General features: G+C 31.0%; 1 protein-coding gene across 1 annotated transcript in view; it reads right to left on the reverse strand.

Annotated features, from left to right (window-relative positions):
- LOC126821581 (sushi, von Willebrand factor type A, EGF and pentraxin domain-containing protein 1) overlaps positions 1 to 18,284 on the reverse strand; it is a 32,032-nt gene extending 13,748 nt beyond the window's left edge. The window contains exons 1-12 of the transcript XR_008788596.1: positions 16,945 to 18,284; positions 15,736 to 15,903; positions 14,790 to 15,590; positions 14,264 to 14,359; positions 14,118 to 14,171; positions 12,564 to 12,770; positions 12,316 to 12,459; positions 11,943 to 12,130; positions 11,614 to 11,746; positions 11,347 to 11,498; positions 11,043 to 11,171; positions 8,829 to 10,856 (exon numbers count right to left, since the gene is read on the reverse strand). The gene's annotated coding sequence lies outside the window, so the exon portion shown is untranslated. Of the gene's footprint in view, positions 10,857 to 11,042; positions 11,172 to 11,346; positions 11,499 to 11,613; positions 11,747 to 11,942; positions 12,131 to 12,315; positions 12,460 to 12,563; positions 12,771 to 14,117; positions 14,172 to 14,263; positions 14,360 to 14,789; positions 15,591 to 15,735; positions 15,904 to 16,944 lie in introns of the transcript that reaches the window.
- Positions 18,285 to 18,287: the final 3 nt, after the last annotated feature.

Raw genomic sequence — 18,287 nt, forward strand, 5'->3', positions numbered from 1 at the left:
GGGGGTGGACCTTGTCTTGGACCAGTCAATCAAATATTAATCTACAAGTCCCAATTCTATGGAATACATACAAGTACTGCTTATTACTGAGCGACGTTTCGACTAGGCGTCTCTAGTCATTATCAAGCAATGATAAAATATGAAAATATAAATCTGTGACCTAATATAATTTCTATAATTCTTATCTGCTAACCTCTTGATACCTCCTCTTCAAAATCACAAATATCAACTCAAACACTCTTCTTCGATTCTCGATCAAATAGTCAAGAATATCCGTCATGCAAAAGGGGTTGGGACAAGGGAAAGTACATTCGTGATATCAGGGGAAGCAATTCTCGACTTGGTGAATTGAAAATAAAACTGCCATTTACTATTGTGAGTATATTGTCAATAATGAATAAAATATAGCAACCAAATTTCTCCAGATCCAGCCAGTGAGAGTTATTAACAATCGACGGAGACATTATCTGATTTACATTCATCTGGATTTTTATCACACAACGCCTTTTGATTGGACGACTTGAGCCTACGTATATAAGACTGTTTAATAGAATCGTCATGGCAACTGTTATACTGATAATCTGGAGAATCATTTCCTGAGCCAATCTTGATATCAGGCACTGGAAATAAAACAAAACATTAGACAACACCTTTGTAGTATTCTTCTTAATATCGTCAAGGTGGGTATGTACATTGGATGGACATATTATCTAATTTGGTGACCAAATAGGGACGAAAATATAGAAAATAAAATCGAAACAAATTTCAGGACATTAATGCACAACTGGTGCTTTGTTCTCCACGAATCTGTACAAAGATTAATTAGCTGTCCATGGCTAAAGGTAGATAACAACGATAATGAACAACTCATAAATGGAATCTATGGATACTTATGAATTGAATCCCACGAGAGGAGTACTAATTTATAAAATACTAAAGACTCTTACATGTACAGATTGGTGAGCTAGCTAGGATATGATATAGAATTAACATCTTGAGCTGCTATGTTTCATTCAGAACAGGGATGGGCTAGAATATATAAATAGATTTTATTAACATTATCGAAAATATAGAATGGGATCCACTAGTCTTCTAAATGTAGAATTTAAAACAGGTGATACATATTAACATCAATATAACTAATAATATGGTCAGTTAGTCTAAAGATTTAACATAAGCTGTTTGCTAAAGAAACGTCAACAAGTGTTCCCATACGACAACTAATAGCTCTCACATATTATAAGCATAGTGGCACGTGTTTTATGTATATGGTTCTAAGAGTGATCAGTAACAATCTGATTAAAATACAGATCTTTATTTCGTGTCTTTTTCTTATACTTTCGATGGCCTACACTACATGTTACTAGTTACATAGCAATCTTTTAGAGGATGTATGAAGCTTAATGACTCGCTAACCAATTGGTCTCGATTTCGCTGGAGTAGTGTCTAGTCGTTACCAGTCTTCGCCCGTTAGAAGAGTAAACCGTAGTGCAACAGTCCGGGCAACATATTCCCTATATCACACAGTATCTCCGTTGTCATGTGCTGATTCGGCGCAGAAAATGTGTGGGACGATAGAACCCTTGAATTCGGCGAGGCAAAATTTCCCTTATTGCACACTGCGTGGCACGTGCGCGTTTCCATTCCCGGGTTGCCTTATATTCTAATTCATTTAATGTTTTTGATGTAAAAATGTGATGTTAATCAGTCAAAACCTTTCTGTTTTATGAATTTTATTTCCATATTCCTCCATACTACAATAGTTTAATACAATATAAGCAATGTACAATATGACGTTGCCGATTAATATCAAATATTAATTTATTCCCGTGGACAGAGGCGTATCCGTGAAATATATATTGGAGGGGGGGGGGGTCCGCAACCCTAACCCTAACTCATTTTTAAAACCCCTAACCCTAACTCATTTTTGAAACCCCTAAAAAACATAAACAAACACCATGTGGCCATGCTGTCTACCAAGACACCGCGTGCAAAAGCATTATGGTTACGTTGCTGGCTGAGCGGCCAATAAATATTTGGTTTAGGCGATAATGTTTTTGGGTACCTACATGCGATTCACTCTGATAAGTGGCAGAAAAAAATTAACAAAATATTACTAACAGGCTAACTAGAGACAATTTTATGGAACACAGTTAATTTTCACTTCACACAGGTTTCCAGGATGATTCTCACTGTGTTTTATCTTAGCAATGTAAATCATATTGGGATATGTACAGGTTTTATACAGATAAAATCTTAACTAATCCTAATAATTGTTGTAAATAAATAGGAGTTTGGGCCTACTATGTAATTTTTTTTGGGGGGGTGGGGGTGGGGTGGGGTGGGGTGTGTTACGCGCGGAGGCAAAGCTAATATTAGAGCTGAATCGACCTAACTTAGTATTGCTAACTTAGTATCATTACGTCAACATTAATATGTGCCATGCACCAGAGTCAGTATTGTTATTTTTATAAGCTATTTAGTTATAGCTAGATGCATCACTTTGTGACATGTTTGTGCAATGGATTTTATCGAACGGGAGTTCATTACAAACACACAGGTAAGTTTATAATAACCAAAGTTAAGTAGTTTGTTCATAATCGAAGAAATCCGTTTAAAATTTACGATGAATCAGACAGAAGATGCATCACTTTGTGACATGTTTGTGATAACTTCCCTGCTCGAGTTGCACGAGAATAAAACTATAATTATTGTTATATTATTAGTAGTATCATTATTATATATATATCGCGGCCAAAGTCTACAAACGGTCATAGAATTAGAGATGACATTAACCTGCTATATTATTTAAAGTTTATCTACTCATTTATTGTCAGCCGTTTGGAAGTGTCAAATGGAGGCAGACCGCGTGCGTTTGATTTCACAAAGTCAACGCGTGAGAACTAGTTCTACCCTGGTCGAAATTCAGCTTGTCATGTTTCAATAATTCGTATTAATATGCCCCATCTCAAGGGCGATAGGAATACTTACGCAAGATAGCATACCAATGCAGATTGCAACCGTATTTTTCAAATATTCATCGTCTCGGATTCTGACAAGCTTCATTCACCAACTCCGGCATTTGACTGACGTTTTACACGAGCGTCTGTTCCAGGCACTGTGATTGGCCGTAGTACTCGCGCTAACCTTCGAAGTCATTTCATTGGTTGGTGAGCGCGAGCCGACGTTCCAATCCTTCTGATTGGCGGAGCGTTTAATTAGAGCAGACGACAGGCCTTAGGTTTAACCATAGATAATACCGTATGATTGCCAACTCGCGAATTCTCGACGTTATGTTGCGAAACGCGTGAAACGCCGAGAAAGGGGGTTCATTACTTCCGGTCGTCTGCTCTCACTGTTTGTTTACAATAGGCCCATTATAGCGATATTTTATTTAGCGCTTTCTTCTAATTTTTAAATCGGTATGGCATCATCTGGTTTATGGAACCATAGATAATACCGTATGATTGCCGACTCGTCTTAAGCCCTTTACGTGATGTTGCGTTCTGGTTCGTGCGCATATTTTTTTGCGCAGGGGGGGTTGTTTACTTCCGGTCTAGCTTTCGACAGTACGTACGCACAGTGACACGCGAAATTGACATTTTTGAAACTTACGTTTATGAAATTAATAAAATGAACACGTATATAAAAATTATATGAAAAAAAAAGAACAAGATATCTCCTTCCAAAATATTTTTAGATTATTGCAAAAGATGAAATAGCTACTGTGTGACGTTAAGTTGAAAAAAGGTTACAAATGGGCAAAAAATGCCTTTCTTCATTCATGAATCATGTACCGTACCAATTTACACTAAAATTAGGAAATATTTTTGATATAGAGATAATACTTCAAACACCTTTATTTTTATTTTTCTAATACTTCAAAAAAAATGTTCTACAATTTAATTTGCCAAAGGAAAAAGGTTATATTGCGAGCTAACTAACCCGCACCTCTGTGCCACACACAGGCCTACGGTATAGGCCTATCTATAGTATGATTAATAAAATTAGATGTTGCATTTTATTATCAATTGCATGGTATATTAGAACAGTTTTAAAAATCTTGTTTATATTCAAATGTGCATTTTTTAAAATAAATTCAGCTTTGTTTGTATACTTTAGTTGATAAAGATGTAAATATCCCTACAAAATTCTTTTCCAATCTAGGCCTAATTAATAATTTTAGAAAATGGCCATTTATTTATTTTAAGTCCCTCTGACGCTCTGTCATTTAATTTAGTTAATTTTATAAATGCAGACCCCCCCCCCCCAAAAAAAATACACACATACTTTTTTTTCAGCTTGCACAACTGGAAAAAAAGTTTACTTATATAAATCCACCCCAATGTAAGCAATTATTTCATAGTCTTTTTGATCTAGGCTTTGTTGAGAAATTAAATTAGCTTCAGTAGATATAACAATTATATATAAGGAAAAAGAAAACACTATTAGTATTAAATAAAAAAGGAATTATTGCTTTAGTTATCAATGAAAAGGAATTTTTGTTCTAAAATAGATTCTTCCAGGAATCCTGTACATTAAAAGATTTACAAGAGTTGATAAAGGCAACTTCATCCTTGATATCTGAAATTTCAATGTTGGCCACACCAATTTGATTTCCTGTTCTTCGGGCTTCGATATAAAAATAAATAGCTAATTAAATCATGTGAAAGATGTTTTGTTTAAAAATTTGGAACTATAAGCTTTTGAACAGTACAGCCAAGTACTTTTGGTGTTTAAATAGATGTATGTATTTTTCCAGAAGAACCAAATAAATAAATATAATTAACGTCCATTTCTATAGCGCCAAAATTCCGCAAAAATTGTGTTCATAGCGCTTGGCAAAACATACCTACACGAAGTCTTTAGCTCTAAGTTATCACTTGTTTGTAACAGATGAGTTTTTAAAAATTGTAAGGTACTACATTTATCTCATCATGTTGTTTATATGAATATATGATTACGGTATCCAATATCATTCATGTCATTAACATTTAACTTGTTTGCATACTTGACAAATTAGCCTATAGATCTAGTCAAATTTTTTTACAGAGTTACTTCGTGTAACCGGGGTAATTAACAAGACTGTTTTGTTAGGGTTTTTTTAAAAAAAAAAAAAATTAAAACACGTCATCCAAGCGAGAACCAAAATATATTTCTTTATGTCCTAAATTTAAATAAAACAATAACAATAGACATAAATTTGAAGGGGAATTATGTAAGATTTAGATAAAGGGCTGGTCGTTCTCGTTATTAACTATAACATTTCAAAAATAGATAATGCAAATTGAATATATTGAAAATTTACCACCATACCGTTCTAATCTATTTAAAATCTGAGCAATCAGATGGCATCGAGAGTTGATTATGGTCTTTTCATGTTAATAAATGTCTAATTGATAATTTACATAACATTAAGGCCCAAAGAAAGACCTGCAATAAGCAGATTTAGCTCTTACATCATGCCTGTTTAACATTTAAAAACGCATCTTTAATTAACAATACTTTTATGATAAATTAATAAATGTATTATTAAATAAAGCGATCAGACAATGTTAATGTTACATAATTGGATGATTAATTATATAATTTATAGGCACCTTATTAGATTGAAATACCAACTCTTTCTTCCTCAACTGATAAGATTAAATTATTTAAATCAAAATATGCAATAGCCTAATATTATTGTTAAGATTAACTTATTTAATTGAAACAAAAATTGTAGGTTATATTTTTAATGATTAATTTAATTACATGGAACAGTAAACCCATATCCTTAAATATCGACCGGCAGCTATTTTTAAATATTAATTTTTCTCCAGAACCGTGTTATTTCCTGAAAAGCCATACATCTCAGCATTGTAACACCAACTGGCAGATCCCTTTTACGCGAAAATTGGTCATTTGGCTTCAATTCTCAACCTATTTAACCATCAACATAACCATACAAACACATTACACATAGCTTGAATGGTTTATTTTCTGATGTTTGAAATACATAAAATTAAATAATTATGCTTAATTCAACTATACAAAATTAAAATCAATAATGATATAATACAATCAAACAATTTAAACAAATCCCTTGTTGAGTATTAAAATAAAACAAATAAAATAATGAAAATAATAATATCCCCCCCCCCCTCCCCCCCCCCCCCCAAAAAAAAAGAAAAAAAAAAAAAAAAAAAAAAAAATATAAATAAATAGATACATAAAATAAAATACTTTATCAATATATTAATGTCTAGTGTCTCAATATTTATACCCCCCCCCCCCCACACACACACAATATGAAAAGAAGTAAATAACATAAACAAGCCAACAGTGAGGCTGATGTCCCCCGCCGAAATTGCAAAATAAATAGATGACACATATTAATTAATCGCACATTTATTTTTTTCACTAAGTTTCATCACTCTCTATCAGATAGAATCAAGATTATCTTGTCCCAAACCATCGACAAATGAAATCGATTAGCTCTGCTTAGCTTCAGCTCGAAATGTTAATTATTGAACTCAGTCAAGACATTCACCTAATGAACATCTACATATACATCAAGTTTAAACATTCACCTAATAGACACCTATGCCAAGTTTGAACATTCTACCTCAATTAGAAGGAGAGTTATTGTGTTCCAAAGTTTCTACCAATCAAATTGCTTATCACTCTGCTTACCCTCAGCAAAAAATGTTCATTATCGAACTTAGTTAAGGTATTCATATAATAAATCTATACACCAAGTTTCATCAATCTCACTTAATTAGAACTAAAGTTATCGTGTCCCAAAGCATCAACCAATCAAATTGCTTATCTCTGCGGAAAATGCTCATCTTCGAACTCCATCAAGGCATTGACCTAATCAACACATACACCAAGTTTGAACATTCTAGCTCAATTAGGAAGAGAGTTATCGTGCCCCAAAGTATCAATCAATCAAATTGCTTATCTCTGCTTACCCTAAGCGGAAAATGCTCATCTTCGAACTCCATCAAGGCATTGACCTAATAAACACATACACCAAGTTTGAACATTCTAGCTCAATTAAAAGTTATCGTGTCCCAAAGCATCAACCAATCAAATTGCTTATCTCTGCTTACCCTAAGCGGAAAATGCTCATCTTCGAACTCCATCAAGGCATTGACCTAATCAACACATACACCAAGTTTGAACATTCTAGCCCAATTAGGAAGAGAGTTATCGTGTCCCAAAGCATCAACCAATCAAATTGCTTATCTCTGCTTACCCTAAGCGGAAAATGCTCATCTTCGAACTCCATCAAGGCATTGGCCTAATAAACACATACACCAAGTTTGAACATTCTAGCTCAATTAGGAAGAGAGTTATTGTGTCCCAAAAAGTGTGACGGACAGACAGACGGACGGACGGACGGACGGACAGACAGACGGACGAACCCATTTTAATAGTCCCCTGCTTTCTTCGAAAGGCGGGGGACAATAAAACATACAATTATTTATCAGTATCACAATAAATCAACATGAAATATATTTGCTTCACAAGCTGGCACTCCCCTAGGCCCCTAGGTAGCAAACAAAAGACGGGTACCAGTACGTTCTGCTGAAAATACAAAAGATTTTTAAAAATTGTGTAATTAAAAGCTTATATATAGCCAACACAGCAATGTTATTATTCATACCAAACTGTACTTTATATATTTACGATTTATTAATGATCTGCAAGTATTATTTTACAAATTAATGAATTGAAAACTCTATTTTGCCGATTTTTAAAAGTAGGTCAAAGCTGTCAAACTTTGCCTTAACTGGACAACACACGTGTCGAGATTTTCATGAAATGTAATACTTATTTATAATACAATATAATATCAAAATTATAAGATATTCATTTTTATTCTTACCTCGAACATTGCTTCTATTTCTCGTTACCATTTAACCAGATGATGCCACATTTAATACTACAAGAAAGCGCTAAATAAAAATATCGCTACTGGGCCTATAGTAAACAAACAGCGAGAACAGAAGACCGGAAGTGATCAACCACCTTTCTCGCCGTTTCAAGCGTTTCGCAACATAACGTCGAGAATTCATGAGTCGGCAATCATACAGTATTATATATGATGGAACCAAGAAATAGAAGCGATGTTCGAGGTAAGAATAAAATATCTTTTCTTTTTTTTTTGGTATTTGCTCTTGTATCTCGAGACTAGTCTAGTACTACTACTACTGTATTTAGACCTCGTAGTAGAGAAATTTTGACAGCCGTGACCTACTTTTAGTACCGTCAACACAGAGTTTTCAATTCATTAATTTTTAAAATAATATTTTTTTTTATCTTTAAAGGAAGAAGATACTGGTGGTAGTAATAATGATATAAGTATAAGTAAAATCAATGATGAGGATGATGCTGATATTGACCTTGTGTTTAAAGATATGGAGTTTCTGTTCAATGTAAGTAAATTAGCCTAACCATTAGAAATATAAACTACATTTTTGTTTTAATTAAATAATTTAATCTTAATAATATATTATAAAATAAGGCTATTGAAGTTTTTGATGTAAATAATTTAATCTCATCATTTAATGAATTGTAAATTGTAGGAAGAATTTGAGGAAGAGTCAGCATTGGTGGAAGTTAATAATATTAATAAGGTGCCTTTTTAAAATAGTCTAATTATTCATTTAACTACGTAACATTAACATTGATCTCTTTATTCAAAAACACAATTATTATTAATTTATCGTAAAATTATTGTTAATTAAAGATGCATTATTGACGATTTAGATAAAGAGATGACTGTTTTCAGTATAATAATAGTTAAAAAAATAAATAATGAAAAGGGAATACTGGTATGTTAAAAATTTCAATCAAGTTACTACATTCTGAATGAAGTTATGGCTGTTTGAAGAATAGTGTGGCTTTGATTGTCATTTCTACCCTTGTTATGATTATCCATTTTCTTAATTAAATTATTAAATGGAAATCATGTTTAAATCAGTTTCAAATAACAACCATCTGATGATACAGAGAGTTGATTATAGGCTTTGCATGTGAATAAATGTCTAATTAATGATTTATTTATACAACATTTGAGGCCAAATTTACCTCTTACATAATGCATCTTTAACTGTTAAATTTTATTTGGGGCATATAAAAAAAATATTCTGGTTCTTCGATAATCCTTCCCCACTTAAAAAGACCTTGTTGACTACACCACATAAATATTTTACCCAAGTTACAGGAAGTAACTCTATGAAAATATTTTAATGGATCCACTGGTTAATTTGTCAAGTATGAAAACCTAATAAATGTAATGCCATTGATGATACTGGGTAATCAAATAGTCCTATTTATATAAGCAATATGATGAGATAAATCTACATGTAGTGCCTTAAAATTTGATGGCCATGAAAAGTCATTTAGTCCAGTAGTAATCCTTTCACAAAATAAAAACACAAAAATAAAATAAACCCAGATTATTGGCACAGGATATATATTTTTTGTATTGCCCAATTATATTACAGGATACACAAGTAATCAACAATACTGACATTATTAATGCTTTGAATGAAATTTTAAAATTTAATATGATGGACGAGAAAACAATATTTTATTTTCAAATGTCCACAATCCACATGGAAATGTGGGAGTATAAAAATACTTACATGTATTTGAAAACCAAAAGTATGTCTCCATACTGTTGAAAATAGGCCTGCAGCCAAAAAAATTCTAGCGTGAAGTTCCGCTACAAAATCTTCCCTAATAAACAAACTATACATTTTTGGAAAGCTTATAACACCAGGAACACAAATCCAGAGAGTTCCAAGCACAAAGTTTGCACTAACTTGATTTAGGGCCAGATAAAAATTGTGATAATTGTCAAGTAAATGCTATATTTATTATAATATTATCTTTGTATTTTTCAGTTGCAGATATCAAGGATGAAGTTGCCTTTTTGAACTCCTACCAATCAATTAATAAACAAGATTCCTGGAGGAAATATCATTTAGGCCTATCTATTTTAGAACATAAAACTATTTCGTTCATACCTAAACTAATACTTCCTTTTTTTACTCTAAAAGTTTTTTCTTTTTTCTGAAATAGAATTATTATATCCGCTGAAGCTAATTTAATTTCCCAACCAAACCTTGATCAAAAAGACTTTGAAATAATTGCGTATATTGGGGGGTGGATTATTAATAAACTTGTTTCTAGATATGTGCAAGCTGAAAAAAAAGAATGTGTTCATATGCTTGCATGCAATGTGGATGGGGGGCAAGCTGCATTTATCAAATTAACTAAATTAAAGGACAGAGGGGGGTTAAAATATATAAATGGCCATTTTCTTAAATTATTAATTAGATTGGAAAAGAATTTTGTAGGGATATTTACACCTTTATCGACCAAAGTAGATAAAGATGAATTCATTAAAAAATGCACATTTGAATGTAAACAAGATTTTTTAAACTGTTTTGATAAACCAATTATTGATGATAAAATCCAACATCTTATTTTAATAGATATAGTAAAATTATTTTTTAATATAAGAATACATCATAGATGTAAAATTAGTATTGAAAAATTGAAACTGAAAAAGTCTAAAGGTCTTAGAAAAACATTAAAAAAACTATAAATTCTACTCATGTCATCATCCAACAATTTAGCATATTTATACATGTATTCTATGAGAAGTACCTTATTTATTTATTATATGACATAATTTTTTTAACAGCAATCTTTATTTATTTATTATGAAATTGTCTGAACATTATCATATAACCAAGCATTTCAATATAGTGCTTGTGGTGTGTATTTTTATGTAATAAATTTTTTTTAGTAATTGTCGACATTTTCGATTTAAATCATCTCTGTGCAAATATCTGAAAAAAAAAAATGTAACAGATATATCCAATCTAACAAAATGTTTAGTATTTCAATTGAGTAAAATGACAGTATTCACTGATTATATCGTTTACATATTTCATAAATATATAGAAGTGTAATATTGCAATTTTACCATGTGTAGATAATCCTAATTTATTTGCATAAAAAGTCAAACATCTCACCACAGTTTCCTCTTTTTCAGAGGTTGTGCATTTATTTTAATGGAACCACTTTCTTTCTCAATATTTCCCTTATTAGATTGAAAGAGAATAGACAGGTTTCTTTGAAGTCTAATCTTGTTTTCCTGGTATCTATCAAATTATAAAGAATGGACTAAATAACAATATCCTAACAATGTAAATGTAATCAATGAACAAACTTAATGGGGTTTAATGTCCTACTTTTATTTTGAATTTAATTGAACAAAGACAGACAATTTTTAATAATTCTCGAAATTGGCAGTAAAAATAAATATATTATGTTTACCCAAATGCATATAAAGTCGGGTTGTCGTTTCTCCTTGCCAAACCTCTGATTTCCAAAATGCGACTCCAAAGGGTCTTGACAAAAGGAATTGGTATACACCTCTTTGACACCACAAGACAAGAGATACTTGGTGGCTTCTACTACAGAATTTACTAAAATAAAATTGTTGGTATTATATCTGTACATAACAGTTAATGTGTAGCTTCTACTATAGAATTTACTAAGATGGCCATGCATATGCATATGATAACAATATTTTATGCTTACTTGTTACAAAAAGGCCTTTATATGTCTGCGCTGAAATAAACATTTTCGATTTTTCCGATGTGCCGAAGCCTTCTCTATTTTCAACAGAAAATTTCCAGTTTTTGAAATAGCCTAATGCATCATTTAACAGAAACTGTAAAAAAAAAACAAACAGAAATAAATAAGGATTATGCTGCCAAAGATGGTTATCAGTTATGAACATCACACATACACAGGACGGTACGGTACTTATGATGATACATGCAGACAAGATGTGCATCACTCTAGACCAGCAGGCGATCTCCTCCTCCCCCCACTACAAAAAAAAAAAAAAAAAAAAAAATACTTGCCTCAAATCTTTTATCTTCAACATCTGTATATGGCATTAAATCAGTTTTTTGAACCCTGTTACCTTCTGACTTTGATCTTACATTAAGGCATTCAAAAGTCTGTCAACAATTTCTATAAAGTTAGCTGTCTCCCAGGTATCTTCTGTCATGTATGCCTTCATAACACTACTGACCGTTTTGCTCATTACCTGATAAATAAGTCATAAAAAATACCAGTACTTGGTAGCGATCTACTATATATTTTACTAAAGTATTATTCCATTCAGTAGTGAAAAAAACACTTCTGTATCGCAATCTTTCTAAAAGTTCACAATAGAAATTTATTTCTGCTTGCACAATACTTTTAATCACAAAAGTTATAAAATATTCTTACCTGAGCAGCAAGATTAACTTTCATTACAGAATACGAATAGAGATCTACATGAGCAGGGGTCAGTTTTGTTCTTCGTAATTCTGATTTGCTGTCTTCCATAAATACTTGTCTGACATGGGACCATAAAAGATGTTTGCCATCATTCTAAAAAAAGATGTTTTCCATAATTATAAAAAATGTTTCTATTTTACAAATTATTTAAGATTATACATTTCAATAGCAAATATAATAATTCAAAAAGTACAAACCCAAAGGTAACGTGTCTTCAGTCCAGATCCTGAGTTGGCAAGATTATTTCTTAGCGTTTTCAACAAATGGGGTACATCTGATACAAAATAAATTTGTCTTTCCCGAGCAAAAATATTATTTGTAGAGTAAATAGCTTCCTTATCTTCTCGATGCATATCGATAAGCCTTTGATTAGGCGATGCTTTATCAGAGGTGGAAGCCAATACCTGTAATAATATTTTTGCAGGTTAAAAATGAAATGTATTTAATCAAACTGAAGCACAATAATTTATTTTCAAAACATCATCAGTATTAAAATGATAAAAACAACAAATTTTAAAAATTGTCAATACCATAAATGCTTTTTATAAAATTAAAACATGTTATATAGCTTTACTTAAAAGTATTGTTGTTATATTAATCTTTAATAAAAAAAACAAACATTTTTCATAAGTATTAAAATGATAAAAACAACAAATTAAATAAATTGTCAATACCATAAATGCTTTTTATAAAATTAAAACATGTTATTTAGCTTTACTTAAAAGTATTGTTGTTATATTAATCTTTAATAAAAAAACAAACATTTTAAATAAGTATTAAAATGATAAAAACAAAAAATTAAATAAATTGTCAATGCCATAAATGCTTTTTATAAAATGAAAACATATTATTGAACTCTACTTGTTTTGTTGCTATTTTTATGAATATGCAAAATGAATTGTCAATACAATAAATGCTGTTTACAAGACGAAAACATATTATTTAGCTTACTTAACAGTTTGGTTGTTATATTTATGTTAAATATACAAAAAACATATTTCGTAAGTTGTAAAATTATAAAAACAACAAATTAAATAAATGGTCAAAGTCAAAACCATCAACTTTGAATAATAAAAGTATAACCATGATACATAATAACATCTCACAGCACATTTACAAAAGAAAAATAAACAAAGATTTAAAAAAACAAATACAGAACTAGTAATTTTAAAAGTATTGAAATTTAAAGTTTCTGTAGTGATTTTATAGAAATAGGAATCTCTTGCAAACAACAATATTGTCAAATTTATTTAGTTTTATTTTAGTATTCTAATAGGAATATCAATCAAAAAAAGTGCAATTCCGTTTAGTGGGATTAGGTCTAATCGAAACACTGTAAAAAAAGTTTGACAATGAACTGAAATTCTATTGATCTATGTTGCTCCCGGATTACCTATGTAAATGATACACTTTACTTTTCTTTTTTCTTGATTAAATGTAAAATAATCTGATTACATTGTATATATAATAAGCAAGGATTAAGTCATGAGAAACTTAATATTTTCTGAAAAATGTGAATCACACACAGTTACTTTAACAAACTATTAATTGCTCAAATTAATAAATGTATCTTTTTTATAAACCTTTAGTTTACAGGTAATTTCTAAATGACAAACTGCTTCCCAAAACAAAGGGTATATGTCTTCAGCTCTTGCTGAACATGTACCAAAATAACCAAGGCTGAATCTTATTGGCCATTCACGAGGAGCTGTTAATCCTACAACCATGAAAACTAGAACATGACTAGCTACCTTACTTCCATCAGGTATGAAGCCACATAATTCTCCTGATCTTGGGTTATATACCTGCATAGACAATTATGTAGAAAATTGTCACATTAATATTGAAAATGTGAAATTAATAACTATTGTCAATGTACTATATAAAACATACATACTAAATCAGACTTGATAGTCATTTCATCATGAATCAAAACTACCCATCTTTCATTATCTTTCAGGTCTTTAACCATGTCTTTCAGATCATTAATCACCTAAAAAAATTAATTGAATTTTTATGAAAGCAGTATGTAACATATCGTCTGTGGGGAGTCAAATGGTTGTATCTGGGTTTTGCGAAATTGTCCAGTAGAGCCAATATTCGCAAAGAGATTAAAAACATCGCGTCAAAATGTTGTATGTAAAATGATGTATTTCTAAAGATTTGGGTCAGATTTTTACTAACTTCGAACTCAACCTTCATTGATGTGTAACAGGGTCATAATCCAGGGAGTTACGTTCGGATATATGCACCATTATCAAAGGAACCAAGATCTTTGTTATATAATCATAAATTTAAGTTTCATCAAAATTATGTGGCCACATCCTTGATACACCATATATTTAATTGTAATGAATGCTTTGGTAATTGGTAAGACACAAAGTTGATTTTTTCAAATAAATAACAAATTAAGATCTACTTACATTTGGATTGAAACCATGAGTTGGACTTATAGCATTACTGTAATCCCGCAGTGTCGATTCTCCGGGTAGATGCAAAAGTCCAGTTTGTTTTAATGACCTGTAAGCTTGGGGGGATTGAGTGTGTAACAGAATAGCTAATCTTATTATCATTGGGTGCCATCTTTTCCCAGAAGACTTTCTGTTAAAAAAATTTTTTTGTTCCTTCCAAAACAAGTCCAGAAAAGGGTTTGAAATTGTTTCTTTATTCATAATATTTAATAAGCTGTCATGTAATTGTTCAGAAACTTCTTCGCTTTCATTTCTTAATCTCTTTTGGATGGTCCTTAATTCTTTTTCCAATCTACTATTTTTTACTCGAATATCTTTTAAGGCTTTTGATAGTTTTTCTTTTGACGTTTTTACTAAAGGTGTCTTTTTGTTAAAATTTATTGTTCTTTTTCTAGCAATGTCTAATCTGTTTTTTTTTTGTTTTAGAATATTCTTTGTTTTTTTACATTCTATGCAGACTGGCCCAATAACAAGACATTTAACGCTATGGACCATAGTCTGCATAGAATTTATCTGTTGGTTGATCACGACCTCCTTGTTGTAATTGAGGTTAGTAAAATCGGATACATCTATTAGATCTTTTTCAAAGAAACCCATGCATGGTTTTATCATGGTAATCTTCTCAATAATTCTTTTTAGATCTTCCGATTTTGTGATAATAGATGGTTCATTAATATGAATAGTTTTAAGGTTCATACCTTCTATAAATAGCTGGTACTCCATTCCATTATCTATTTTCACACAATGTGATATCTAAATAAAAATTAAGTTAAATATATTACTGCTGTACATCTTCCAACTATTTTGTTAGATCTACTTTAGATGTACATTGATAATTTTGATTTACAACAGGTTCAAACATAAAGCTTTTACAGCAAAGAAAAAAAGGGAAATATACCTTCATATCTGTATGTCTGTATTTAACAACATCTACCCCATTTTCATGTTGTGTAACAAACCAACCTGGTATGGTACGAAGTGTATTCAGAACAATCTCTTTTGTGATAACTGTCTGAGTTGATTCGTTAAATTCTTCAGGTTCAGTTGTCAAATTTATCCTTTTAAGCTACAATTAAAGGAGCCAAGTCTTTAACTCAATATCATCCACAGTTTTCGACATTGCAAACATAACCTATTGGTTAATTTAAATGTGTTAACATTGTTGAAAGAATATGCTTGTCAAGTGAAATATCAATAATATCCCACTGGTTAAATATCAATAATATCACTCTGGCTTATGATGTCATAGTTATTAAGTATAACGTATTACGCATCCTATGACTTCTTGTACCAGTAGTTATGAATTGTAATTAACATGTTAAATACCGGTACCTTGGAATTATATTTTAAAATAAAAACTTTACATGGTTAATGAATTGTAATTTATATGTTGAATAACTTGAAATCATATTTTGTTTTACTTTCATACAACAGTGATATTAAATTGTGTTTTTAAAATTTTGTCACACACGTAACGTTACATGTGTAACACAAATCAAACACTCGTATTTTCAATTTTATTGTCCAGACTTATATAGATTTTTGGTAATGATAAGATCCATCAGAAAGGAAAGTTCTACCAAATTGTTACATGTTTGACCTGAAATTTCCAATTATCTACAAAAAAAATAAAAATATAATTTCCTTTTATGTATTTTTTACCTAATAAATTTTAGACATAACTCCAAGTCTGTTAGAGATTACATTTGAGTTTGTTTGGAAAAGATAATTAGTATTCTGGACATGTTCTATAAAGTATGGTAAAAACAGGTATTTCGGGTATTGTAATCCAGTTGTGTCATGAATTTTTTTTTTAAGAAATTTGCGTATTATCAATGACATTTTGGTATTTTAAAATGGTAATGAATATATTCTTTTGGAAAAATAAGTTTTTTGTGTTATTTTAATATATCTAATTTTTAGCATATCAGGACCACTTTCTGAAGCGTCGCCCAATACAAGAATTATGTTTAATAAATATGAAGGCCTTTGTATGAAGTTAGATGTATATCTAGTCTATAATGCAATCAACCAATATTCAATACATTGTTTTGTGTATATGTATAAATACAATTATGTTAAAAAAAAGAGACAGAAAAATACGAACAGATGATCTTCTTTGAGCAATTTTCTTTTCGAAAGACTTTTGTGGTATATGTTTTGTAGGTAAACTATTTTCTAACAGAACTCTTTTTCCAGTTGATTCTGTAAAATATCAATCATATTAAATTACACTATGTAATATTATTACCGGTACTAAATAAAGTATGATTGTGATAAGAAGGGAGTTCAAAATTTTTAATATTGTCAAATTATTACATTAAATTTTAAAATCTAGATCTCTATATTTTTTTGGGTTTTTTTACATGACATGTCACCCAGTGTCCCAAGTCTGCGGGGTTTTTTAAAATCATTTTTTCTTTTTACCAAACTACAAAATTTAACTTACCATTTTCTTTGAAACAACTATCCTCAAAATGACGATAACAGATTGTAGCAGCTTCTGGATTGAAACTGGTATCAATCCTGTTTATAATGCTGATTAACTTCTTCTCCCATAATTTATTGTTGTTTTTTTTTATTTTATGAAATGATAATCCTCTACATTTTTTTTTTTAGAAGCAGAACAATTTACTACACAACAATTATTTACCATGATTTGCGATAGGCCTATACTATATAGGCCTAACTATTGCCTATTAATTATAAAAACAAAAACTATAAAAAATGCGTACCAAAAAAAAACTAAATATAACGTATCTTCTTAATAAGTAAAGGTAAATAAGTCTATACTTTACTCTATCACAATATTATTAGTATTACTGTATGACGGCCGTTATCACAATATTATTATTATGGTTATCTATGACCGGAAGTAAACAACCCCCCGGCGCAAAAAAATGTGCGCTCGAACCAGTACGCTACATCACGCGAGTTGGCAATCATACGGTATTATCTATGGTTTAACACTTCGGTTTCCGGCAGTCACTGGGCGCAGTCGAATCTAAGGTTACTACTTTTTAGGCCCATTTTGCCTTAAAGAAAGTCATGGATACATTATTGGTAGGTCAATAGCAGCCTATTAATTCCCGTGGTAAACGGTAGAACACTGACTGGCGATTATTTAAGCTGGACTAGGCCTATAGAACTTTTTTTTGCAAGTTAGGCCTAGGCCTTAGGCTCAGTTCCCCCCGTCAATTTGTCAATATTGATTGTCTCTTTTTGTAGGCCTTATTTTGACCGGAATTCGAGGCCTCCCAGAGCCGAATTCAACAACGTTAAATAACAACATATAGATCTACTTGCCTTTTGTATATTTTACAGGTTCTATTTCAGCTCCTAATCATTAGTGAGATAACCTCACAACTCATCATTTTTGGGGAAAAATCCCCATTAATTTCATCAATTAGTGGGTAAAATCCTAACTCTCATCACTCCTGGGAATCCCCC

Source organism: Patella vulgata, chromosome 1, assembly GCF_932274485.2.
Source record: "Patella vulgata chromosome 1, xgPatVulg1.2, whole genome shotgun sequence".
Classification (NCBI taxonomy): domain Eukaryota; kingdom Metazoa; phylum Mollusca; class Gastropoda; family Patellidae; genus Patella; species Patella vulgata.